Source organism: Candoia aspera, chromosome 4 (assembly GCF_035149785.1).
Source record: "Candoia aspera isolate rCanAsp1 chromosome 4, rCanAsp1.hap2, whole genome shotgun sequence".
Lineage (NCBI taxonomy): Eukaryota > Metazoa > Chordata > Lepidosauria > Squamata > Boidae > Candoia > Candoia aspera.
The window spans coordinates 100186187-100197845 of NC_086156.1; the positions used below are offsets into that span (position 1 = coordinate 100186187).

At 42.8% G+C, this 11659-nt stretch overlaps 1 protein-coding gene across 2 annotated transcripts in view; it reads right to left on the minus strand.

Annotated features, from left to right (window-relative positions):
• Nucleotides 1–10478, minus strand: part of CNOT3 (CCR4-NOT transcription complex subunit 3) — a 33617-nt gene extending 23139 nt beyond the window's left edge. The window contains exons 1-2 of one of the 2 annotated variants that reach the window (XM_063301228.1): nt 10378–10478; nt 414–461 (exon numbers count right to left, since the gene is read on the minus strand). The gene's annotated coding sequence lies outside the window, so the exon portion shown is untranslated. The remainder of the gene's footprint in view (nt 1–413; nt 462–10377) is intronic. The other variant, XM_063301229.1, reaches the window with a different exon arrangement.
• Between the last annotated feature and the right edge of the window lie 1181 nt (nt 10479–11659).

The window sequence follows — 11659 nt, forward strand, 5'->3', positions numbered from 1 at the left end:
GATGGCCCCTTTCTCAGTGCCTCTTTCAGCCACCGGATCAAAACAGAGGCCTGAGCAGAGAAGAGGCTCTGCCGCTGGCCTCCGTAGCATCTCCCAAGCTGCATTCCTAATTAAACCTCACTTGTGGTTTAGAAATTGCCTCTCAGAAGGCCAAATCATATGGCCAGTCGCACGGCTCAAACATCTTCCTCCTCGTTTTCTCCAGTGGAAAACGAAAACAAGCTAAGGACCAAAACGAAAATGAAAGGAATCTTCACTGAAAGCCGTACCTTGGCTACATTTACAACTGGAACACAAGGGACATCTTAATTATCAATGGGCAGCTGTATTTCTAGTTTAAGTTATTCAGCAAAGAAGCTTTAACTGGGAGTCACTGGGGCCTTTGGAGATAGCAGGATCAATCTTGTACTCACCTAGTGGCCCCCGGGCACTTGCTGTTTGCCTGCTGTCCAGCCAGGTTCCTATAAAGGAGAGAAAAGTATGTGGCTAGCAGGAGGAACAAACCACTTTCTTTCATACCAGAAAGCTTTAAAGAAAGCTCTTTCAGATGCACGCGGTGGGGTTGGGTTCACCCAACATGCTATGCTAGCTGGTTGCTATATGGTTCAACGTTCTGTGCAAACTCAGCCAATGGGTGGGGGGGAAGATGTGAGATCTGCAGTATATGTTTTTGAGCCATGTTTATCCATAGTTAACTGAGTCATGGTTTATGGACAACCCACGATTACACAGCAGACTGGGCTGTGGATTGTCCGTTTTAGCCCAATGTTCTGTACAAACCCAGCTGCAACAGAACTGGACAGAGAATGGAGCACCACACAAATAGTAGCTCGTTCTCCCGCCAGATAGGGTGGTTCCAGTCTAGGTCACCATCCCTCAGGACCGCTGAATTTTTTTTTCTTCCCCTCCCTGCAGGGATTCAGTGCCTTTAATAGCTACTGGCCATGCTGAAGCAAGCAGGTTAAGCTTTCTCTGCATCAAAGCTAGGCAGAGAATAAAGCTGGCAAGCCTTCCAATCACTAGTGTGAACAGCTGCTTGCTTTCTTGACAGTGATAAGAAAAAGCCTTCAGGTGATCACAAAGGGACATCTCTCTCTCTTTTTCCTCTTTCTCCTAGACCAGCAGTTCTCAACCTCAACAAGTTTAAGACAGGTGGACTTCAACTCCCAGAAGCTATGCTGGCTAGGGAATTCTGGGAGTTGAAGTCCACCCATCTTAAAGTTGCCCAGGTTGAGAAACACTGTCCTAGACTGAAGATGTGCTATTAAAGGCACTGGAATGCCTGTACAAGAAAGGCTAGTGAATATTATGGACTGGCTCACATGGCTGAACTAGTTTTTGCTTTTCTCCCCCTCAAAACATCATGGTTGAAGCCCATGTTTTCATTCTCTTTTTAGAAAACCCAAGAGTCTAGCTTTCAGAACTTTGCTCTAAAGCCTACTGCATAAATGCAATAGAATCCTGAGGTGATGAACTAGACAAGTTTATACTTGGAGAGATACTATATCAAGTGGATCCCCATACATTTTTTAAAAAGTCCCTGAACTTAAAAGGTAGTATATAAGGAAAGGTACTAACCCAGTGTGCTCCTTGCTTTGCTAGCTTTCAAATTTGGTGGACTTAAACACACACAGGAGACACCATTAGCAGCCCAGCCCAGCCCATCCTATCACCTTGTTCTACTGCTTTGTAGACCAGATCTGGACTGCAAGATCATTTCTTTCCCCAAATTCCTTTCTTTTCTTTCCTTAAATTCCATACTTGGCTTTGCATAAATTTCCTGAAATTGTTCTTTCCGGCAACTTGCTTTTGTGCTTTTCTGATAATAACTGCTGAATGCCATCACAAACCTGCCAAGGAAACTGAGTCCAGACAGACCTCCCATCTCTGTCCCTGTCCCATGGAGATAATTCTTCCTTCATGAAAATGAGTTTGCCCACAACATGCTAGCCAAAATATAGTTTGGTTATAGCTTAGAATGTGGTGTGAACCCAGCCTGTTGTGGTTTATTCAACAAATTATGGTTAAACAGTGGCTTAATGTATGAATTCAAGAGTAGTACAAGGCCTTGGGTGGTCAAGGGAAGATCTGGCTAAGCCATGGTTTACTAGACAGTAACTAGACATGGTTAACTAGACAGTTACATGGTTAACTAGACAGTTAACCAGACTGTCTAGTTTGAGCAATATAGTGATCCATAAATAAACCACAGTGACTGGGCTCATACATGTTAAGCCACAAATTAGCCACCCACATTTTAGCCTAGTTATCCCAACCTCTGGTAATCAAAGGCCTAGCTGCATTTGGAATGCAGACAATGTTGTTTTCACTCATATCTACTCAGAAGCAACTTAAATTGAACTCAAAGGGAAAGAATGTGTAAGGAAGCAAGCACAGGCTGTGTTCACACATTATTATACATAACCCTGGTTTACTAAATAAGTTACTACTATGCAGATTTGTCCAACCAAGGATGTAAACTTTCCAGAAATTTTGAAAAATGAAAACCCTAGAAGACAATTCAGAAAGCTTTCCCATTTTTTGGAGGTGAGCAGAAAGGAATTTAAACATATGAAATACTTATGTTTAGCACTCCTTACAAGTGTAGATAAATGGATGCTACCACCAGTGTTTACCCCATTCCTAGTGTTTTGAGGACTAGTGAAGACAGGCCACAATCCAGCAATCTCTAAATCAATAAGAGGAAGGAAGCTCATCATCAGAGACAGGCTAAGCCCTTCCTTCTCTTGTAAAAATAAATGTCAATGCCTCTTACACTTGGTATTTCAGAGTCACACTCTCTAGTATAATTGTACTGTATGATAATGTAAATAGTCCTACACATAAGTCTTACTATATAGTTTTCATAAATCATTTGGGGGTATAGAATAGGAGGCAGCATATGAACATTATTTCTTTTTAAAAATCAAGCACAATCCATTTAGGAGGGAAAACAAAAAGTACAGTAAGAAAAAAAACCCCCAGGAAAGCCTCCCTCCCCATTATTTTGTCCCGCTTTCACATGGCTGCTCCCAATGCATTAAATCAGGAATGGGTAACCTGGGGTCCCAAGACTTATCCAGCCCACAAACCCCTTTTTGGCAGCCCCATGAGTCACCTCTGACTGCAGTTGCCAGAGACAGGTATCTCAGCTCTCTCCCATTCTGAGGTGGGAAAGAAGTAATACACACACACACACACAACAGGTATAGCACAATCCTGATTCCAGCTGCTTATCATCTCCCCCAGTGTAGCCCCAGCCATGAAAACGCTGCCCACACCATACTAAACTGTGACCCAGCTTTGCAAACCACCTTGCCTGGTCAAAAATAATGAAACCTTGTTTTAGCTCAGGGTATTCTGATCCCATCTAGAGAACTGCAACTTCCAAGTTGCCAGATTTCCACTGAGGAAACAGTTATTTATACCTCTAAAATCAATCTCTGTAAAGGAAGAACCTTCCAGCTATGTTGCAGCCAGCATGGGCATTCTTGCTCCAAAAACCCCTCTTCTTGCTCTGTCTGCTGAGAGGCAGCATTAGAATCCTGCTAATTACAGGAAGCTGGGGTAGAGAGTGGACCACGAAATGTGCCACTGGAGGAACAGAGCTACATTTTTCTTTTTCTTTTACTTCCTCAATAGTTGTTCCAGACCATTAAGAGCAGCTTCATTTGCTGTCATTAGCGAGTGGTGATGTCTCTCTTCTCCCAGCTTCACCTGCCAATTTCTGCACATCACTGCTGTTAAAGGTTCACTAGGAACTCAGGTTAATTCCTCTGAGTCAGTTTGCAAACTTAGGCTAACATCACAGCCATCTTAGACTTCAACTCCCAGGATTCCTCAGCCAGTCTGGCAATTGCAGAGAATTCTGAGAGCTGGGGAAGCCTGAGCTACATTTTTTTTTAACTAGCTGAAAGGAGAATTCTGTTCAGAAAACTGAGTGATTTGTCCATCAACAGGCAATTTGGTTAGTACAGTGTTTTTCAAGCTGGCTGGAAATTCTGGGAGTTGAAGTCCACAAATCTTAAAGTTGCCAAGGTTGAAAAACACTGGGTTAGCACACAGTAAATACTATGAAAGACGTATGCCAACACATCTGGAGGACACTGGACCGGAGAATGATACACAGTGGGGTAAGCCCTATACACTATCTTTGGGATTTTGCTACAGATTTCCAATTTGTTTATCAAAACAGCTAGTTTTTCAACTTTATTTCAAATTACTTAGATCTGCTCTATTGATACAATTTAGTGGTTTCCTAGTATTCTAAATTTTAATGGAAAGCTTACTTGTTAAGAAAACAGTGCATGACCAAACCATTCAAGGATTTACCCAAGCCTACAGATCCACCACTGAGAGTCAAGCATAAAGCAGTGATTCTGACAGATTAGCATACAATAAAAATTAAAATGCAGGGTCATTCTGAGTACTTAGACCATGAATTTGTGATTATAGTACTATCAGACTCAATTTCCAGATCATTTTGCAGAAAAATCCCTTCCTGGTTTTCATCAACCAAAGCAACAGAAGGGAAAAGCATTTTAATACTTGTTAGGTTGTGTTCACACAACATGCTAACCGAACTATGGTTTACTGAAATGTCTGAGCTCACCCTTGCTAAACTAAAATATAGTCAATTCATTTATGGATGTGTGCTGTGCAAATAACAAGGTTCATTCAATTAAACATGGATTGTGTTGTATGAACATCCAGTGAGCCACAAACTTACCAACCACATTTTAGCCTACTGTGTTGAATCCTTCCTGATCTACAATAAATTATACAGAGGACACTCCAAATGTCTCAAATTATCTCCTGCCTATCCTATTTTAGGATCTCCCTTCACCCTTACTTGAGCTAATGGTGACTTAGAAAGCAGTTTTCTGTCATTTAGGGGTCTTTTCTTCTCACTTCTTAAAGAAGAGTTCCTTACTGGCTTCTGAAAAAACACAAAACTTTCTAGAATACAAAGATGCTTAGTTTATCCTGAGCCAAGGTGGACTGATTTTAAAACAAGGCAATTTAAATCAATGATTTAATTCGCCAAGTAACAGTTAATTTAAACCTTATTTCCAACTGTTTTAGGGTTAGTCCTAGGTACACCACTGAATTCAGAGGAACAAACAGAAATTGTTCTTTAATGTGCATATTAAATAGATACCTTTCAGTAACTCTAGCAAATATCTATCTATCCATACACACAAGCATAAATCCACACTTCTAGTCTGTGTAGGCTGTATGCCTCTTTTGCATATGGATTGTTACTTTACAGAAAGTTGGTGTCTACTTGGCTGTTCTTCTATACACCAACATACCTGCTTGAAAATATAAGCATGAAACATTCAGAAGAAAATGCTATTAATTACTGGGCAGCTTAGTGTTTCTCCAGGGAAAATATGTGCTATCTGGCTAATAAGCCAACAATGCAATCATATGTACTAAGAAGTAAATAAAGTTGTACCCTAAACAGAGATAATTTGTACAATATTCAGTAAGTGCATGGTCTATTATGCAGATGTGGATATCTGATCTCTACGTTTTGCCCTAGTTCATTCCCTTATACAGAAAAACAGCTTTTTAACTGTAGTGGGAAAAACCCATTAATATAACATTACATTTTTTATTTTTAATCAATTATCCACCATCTTGTGAGCTCAGATAGATTTCCCTTCGTTATTTTGGAGATAAAGAAAAGGATAGATGGAGATTACCCACACAGTCTTGAAGATGGTGTTTAATTTAAAAGAAAATGCAGGAAAAAAAAACATATTGAGAGGGCTCCTTGTTTACAGAAGAGTACCAACAGAGAACAGAAGAAAATAGCTAGTGTATTTATAATATCTGACCACTGATTAAAGGGGTATACAGGCATGACTGGACCACAGGAATATTCCCCTTTTTAAAAGTCCCAATGACTTAGAAAAAGGAGTGGAAAAGAAAAAGTAAATCCTGCATAAGTTTCCCAAAAATCAGCGGAAAGCAAAAATGAAGTGTAAGTTGGATAAAAATCACAATGCCAGGCCAGGAAAGAACAACCTGGTAACCTCTACAATATTTGGAATCCAGCTCCCATCAGTTTCAGCTAACCAGATTGTGGGAGTTTTAGTCCAAAACATCTGAAGAGCAGCAGGGCCTCTCTTCCTGCCCCAAGCCAATAATAGCCAGTGAAGCTGCTGTTGGACAATTCCTGTAATATCCAGTTTGCAGGCTGGAGATCATGGGAACACATCTGAGGGGCACCAGACTGGAAAATGCTGCGGTAACACCAATAAATAGTGACATAAATAGCAGAAATAACTGGTCACAGATGTACCTGATAAGCCTACTTTTGCAGGTTACTTTGCCTGATTTTTAAATTCTACCTCTGTTATTGGCCATCACCAAATCTTGTGATAGGAGAATCTGAAAGTTTACTAATCTGTGGTATACAGAAGCTCTTCCTTTTCTCTCTTCTGACTCTCCCACCAATCAACTTCCCCACTGAGCAACTGTGTGTTTACAGTATAGTGTTTTAAGAATCTTGTCCTATCTATCCTCTCTAGATCAATCCATCTAACACAATCCAAGAAGCTGGTGACTTGCTATGGGATACTGTCCTCCAGGTCAGAAATGCTTTGCACAGGATTGGAGTTAGCCTGTAGTGGAATATCCGGAAGAAAAAGATGCCCGACTGGAACAGTGCTGTAGTTGGGCTCTATGATTCTGACTAGGATTCTGTTGCATTTTTCCCAGGGGGAACGGATTCTAAGGAAACAAGCTGAGGAGGGTAGCTTCAGAAATGATGACCACTCTAACTGTCCCAGAAGGATGACCCAATATCACAGTAAGTCCCATCTGGACGAACTAAATTTTTCAAGTTCATAATTCATTCAGTCTCAATTACAGAGCGAGACAGAGTCTTCTGTGGATTTGGCCATTGCTGCATTGACCCGCAAGGGCCTACCAAGTGCACTTCAGCTTGATTTTTATTTTTATACAGTCCTCTACATTCCTTTCTATATGGACACCCTAAGCAACCAACACAGGATATGGATATTGGCGGGGACTTGCTGCAGCACATACCATGAATACAGTAACAAGCTGAATGGCAGGCCTGAACCGCTAAGACAGAATGAAAAGTGCCATTTGCAGGGAGCAGGGTAACCACATGGATGTTGGGAATGGGGGATAAGGAAGAATTGTTCAACCGGAACCTAATTCCCATAACATTCTTCCATATTTCCCTAATATTGGCTCCCATATACATGGCAGCATTCATTGTATACCAGCCTATACTTCACTGGCATATGACCTCTCAGAAGAGACAGCTTTCCTTGGTGCAAACAGCCTTGTTTCTCTAAGTGTACTGCAGCAGCTAAGGGACTGAGCTTTGGATTAAGAACCTAGCCCTGAATCTCCTCCCTGTTATTAACTCACTAGGTGGCCTAATAGAAAACTTTCTCTCAGGCTCCTCCAAGATGTGAAATCGACAAGACTCTTCCAGCACCTAGCAAAGAGAAGGTACAAAGGTTCCACAATACATCAAACAGGCTAGGAGGCAGTTCATAAAAATAAGAAGGCCTTGCTCCAAGGAAGAGAGCAGCTTTTGCCAATCTCTAGCTGGTTTGACACAGATCTTTCAAAGAGCCAGAGGAGCACCACTGCAGCTGAATGGAACCACGTCAGAATACTCAGACAGGTGCAGCCCCAACATACCTACAGGCTTCCAGGTTGTCCAGGCAGAGGCCAGATAGCCATTTGTTGCAGATGCTTAGATCTAGATTACTAAATCAGAGGGCTTACTGGACTCAATTGTCTAAATCAGTGTTTTTCAACCTTGGCAACTTTAAGATGTGTGGACTTCAACTCTCAGAATTCCCCAGCCAGCCACTGGTCTAAAGGTCCCTTGCAGCCTTATTTTCTATGAAGGCTTCTCTAAAGATTTCACAGCCAAAGAGAAGCTTTCACTGTGGCATGGGGTGGAGTGGAAGTACACTTATAGATCATACAATGGGCAATGCCTACATCATTTGAATCAGCTTCTACATTCAAGGTACAACTGCAAATAACAAGCTATATGGAAGGGAAAACATGGCATTTTCCCTAGCTACATGTTTTGTGCAGAGAAAGTGCTACAGTACTTTCCTGTAACAAGACTGTAACTTCACATAACATCACTGGGATCCTATGCTTTGATAACATAACCATCTTGAAATATGCTCTCCACCTCAAGGGAATCAAATCATCCAAGATTATTACTGACTGTCATCTTTTAGTGTAGCCCAACTTTCTTAGAGACCACCATTAAGTTACAACAAATGGTCCAGTCAACCTGGGAATTCAAATCCCACTATAGCTGAGGCTCTGTGTACCCCCACATGCAACTCAGTATATTGAACAGCCTGCTTCCTGTCTGCTAGCATCAAACATACTTAAGCTGCCTTATATGGAATGTGACTACTGGCCCACCTGTCTTTTCCAAAAGGTAATGGTTCTCTCTGGCCTCAAGTGGTGGTGCTTCTGAATCCCACATGTAGAGATCCTCTAACCCAACCTGCCCTAAGCCAAGTCCCACCAGACTTTTGTACTACAACTACCGGACAGAGTTAGCATAGAAAACAGTCAAGAATGATGGGAGTTGTAAGCAAAAGTATCAGACAGGGTTCAGACTGAAGACTCCTGCTTTGACTGACCGTGTGGGGATTGAAGCTGGGACATTTTGAACTTGTCTACCCATTCAGATCCCCAGAGAGGCCTTTCTTTATGAATTCTTCTCATCTGTCTGGTGATGATATGAAAAAGTATTGAAAGCAGCATCCAAGTTACCGAAACCCAAGAGGTTCATGTTATTCCTACACTGACACTGTCTATTACTTCTCTTTAAGCACAGAACACAGCTCGTTTTTAACATTTTTTGCTATAAGCTATTCTGTGGGTGGATATGAGCTGGTAAGCAGAATCTAAAATAAATACATGAAACAAAAATATTCATATACCAGTGTGTGTTTGCCGAAAGAACCTACTGTGCATTTGAAACTAGGACTCAGAAAATCTAGCAGGGACTGAGTCCGTATAGCTTCACCTTGTTAATATTATGTACAATATTAATGATCTATCTATCAAAAAGGGGGGGGGGGAATTCTTAGATTAAAATCATTTAAACATTAGCCATGAAATATAATATGAAAGAATGGAAAAAAAATTCTTGCATCATAGTTTTAATTTTCAAGCAACTTCATTGTTGAGATTTCCCCCCATTTTTTCTTTTCAAATACATTTTTTAAGGGTGATAAAGAGACTAGGCACATAAAGTACTTTCTATATTACAGGCAAATGCTATATACTATGGTGGTCTTCCCAAGTCTGGTAGCCTCCAGATATGTTCAAACCTCATAAGCCCCCAGCCAGCACGATCATTTCTGGCAAGAGAAGTGAAATCCTGTACATCTGGAAGGCATAGGCTATAGTACTGTTATTTGCATGCAGAAATCAGGCAGTGAATGCAGAATTCCACATCTTAAGAACTGTAGAAGCAAGTTTTTAGCTCTTGAGGATGTAAAGCATGGGGGCAAAGCCCACTAAAATCTTAACCATCTGTACACAAGGGGACGTATCCTCATTCCACTGCACAGTGCCTTACAGCAGCAGACTGCACTGGAAGGAATAAACGAATAAAGGTCTATGTATTCTGTATTATTTAGGTATTTCAGAGAAGCTCCACTTACACATGTTGTTACCCCCTGAGTTTCTCAGTTAGAGGGATCTTTGCCCTGCCAAGGCTAATGGGCCTACTCCAGTCAAGGAAGAATACTCTCTGGGGAGAAAATTCTGACAGATTTCTTTTCCAGACCTCCATCTCCATGCAAGACTGAAATGGGGTAGGGATTGTCCTGAAAGTATCCTCTTTCCAAAGACAGTGTCTGGCCTTCTTACAAAGGTTGTAACTTCGGTGATTTCGCTGCCCTCTTTTGCACACTCCCCAGACCCGCCGTGGGCCCCCTCAGCATCACCATCAGAGAAGAGGGTGAAATCTCCCACACAGGGCAACCCACAGTTCCCACGGCTTTCCACCAGAGACTGCCAACCCACCACTGCCTTGCCCATGGGGGCCTAGGGGCCCCAACGCCTACAGGTGAGGGGCTCACCTTTAGAACCCCAACGCTGGCAGCCCCTCTCCAGGGCCCCATAGATCGCCGCCCCACGAAACTCGCGGGGCCCTGACAAGCTCCCTTTCACAGACATCCCCTCCCCAACACTTATAGGAACAGCATTGCCCTAAACATCAGCCACCCCCTATGGAGCCCCCAACAAACACTTTGGCCCCGCCCCCTACGGAGCCCCGTAGGCACCTACAAGCCCCGCCCCTAGGCTAGGCCCCGCCCCTTCCCGCTGTCTCACCGGCAGCTCCGGCGTCTCCGGGTCTCTCACTCTCCCTCTTTTTCCCTCTCTCTTTCTCTCGCCCCCGTCTCTCGGGCTCCGCGGCATCCAAGATGGCGGCAGCCTCCCCCCTCTACTTTCGCTCGATCCGCCCTCCCCTGAAGTGCATTGGCTAATCCTCCCGCTCCTCAAGCAACTTACCGCTTCGATTGGATAATAGAGAAGGGGGCGGTAGGGGGGAAAGGGGGGTGGGACGACGCGGCGCAGCCGCAGCTGTCATTAATAGGAATTCATGGGATCTATTTGTCAAGAGGTGGTGTCCTTCAAAGGGCTCTTGTGCTACCATTGGCTGAAGAGGCGCAGATGGAGTAGTAGGCGTGGCTACGCCTACTACTCCGCGAAAAACAAGCCGAAAGGGCGGAGTTTACGTCAGAACTTGCCTCCTAATGGGCAATAAGAATGTCCCTCAAATCTCACTCTTATATGATTGACTATCGCTTCCTGTACACGAATACTGGCGAGAGCAAGAAAGGCTATTGGATGGCAGCCCTGTCATTCATTCCTTGATCCTGCTGTTTGGCTGAAACTGATAAAAAGGCGGTAGCGCGAAAGACTTTTAGGCTTTGCCTCTCCATTGGCTGTAAACAAGCAAACTTGCACATGTTGTGTCCTCATTGGACGGCTGTGCCTCCCCATAGAACCTTCTCCTTTTGTATTGGCATGCACGTTTTGAAGCTGGTTTTATTAAGGTAAAAAGGGTCGGGGCGGAACAATCTGCTGGAAACTCTTAATGGCAACCTGTCAATTAACCACACAATATCCAATCAGGGAAGAAAGAACCACCTCTTTCCCAGGTAGATATTCTATTGGGGCTGTTCGTTTTTGGTTTAATAATTTATTTCAGCACTTCCTATCTAGCTGCTACTACAGATTTACGTGGGCACAGCAGCATTCAGGAACTGATAAAATGAAGGTACTTTGCTGTTGCTGAAATACGTGCATCCAAATGAAACAGGTATAGAAAAGGCAGAGACCCAATTCACTGGTGATACTAACCCCTGGTTTGCCGAATCATTGTTGCATAAGCTGCAGCAGCTGCCCTTACAGAACAGCAAGCAAACCTCACTGTTAGTAAGCACACGTGAGCCAGTCCCATCACATCTTCCTTAAAACTCTTTAGGCCCCTAGGTCAATCTGGGGCCCTTAGCTGGTTTTCTAAAAATATAGTTAAAGAATCTCACATCATTAAGCTTACTGTATTGGCAATACCCTTTTCATAATTCTTTACAAATCTAATCCTCTT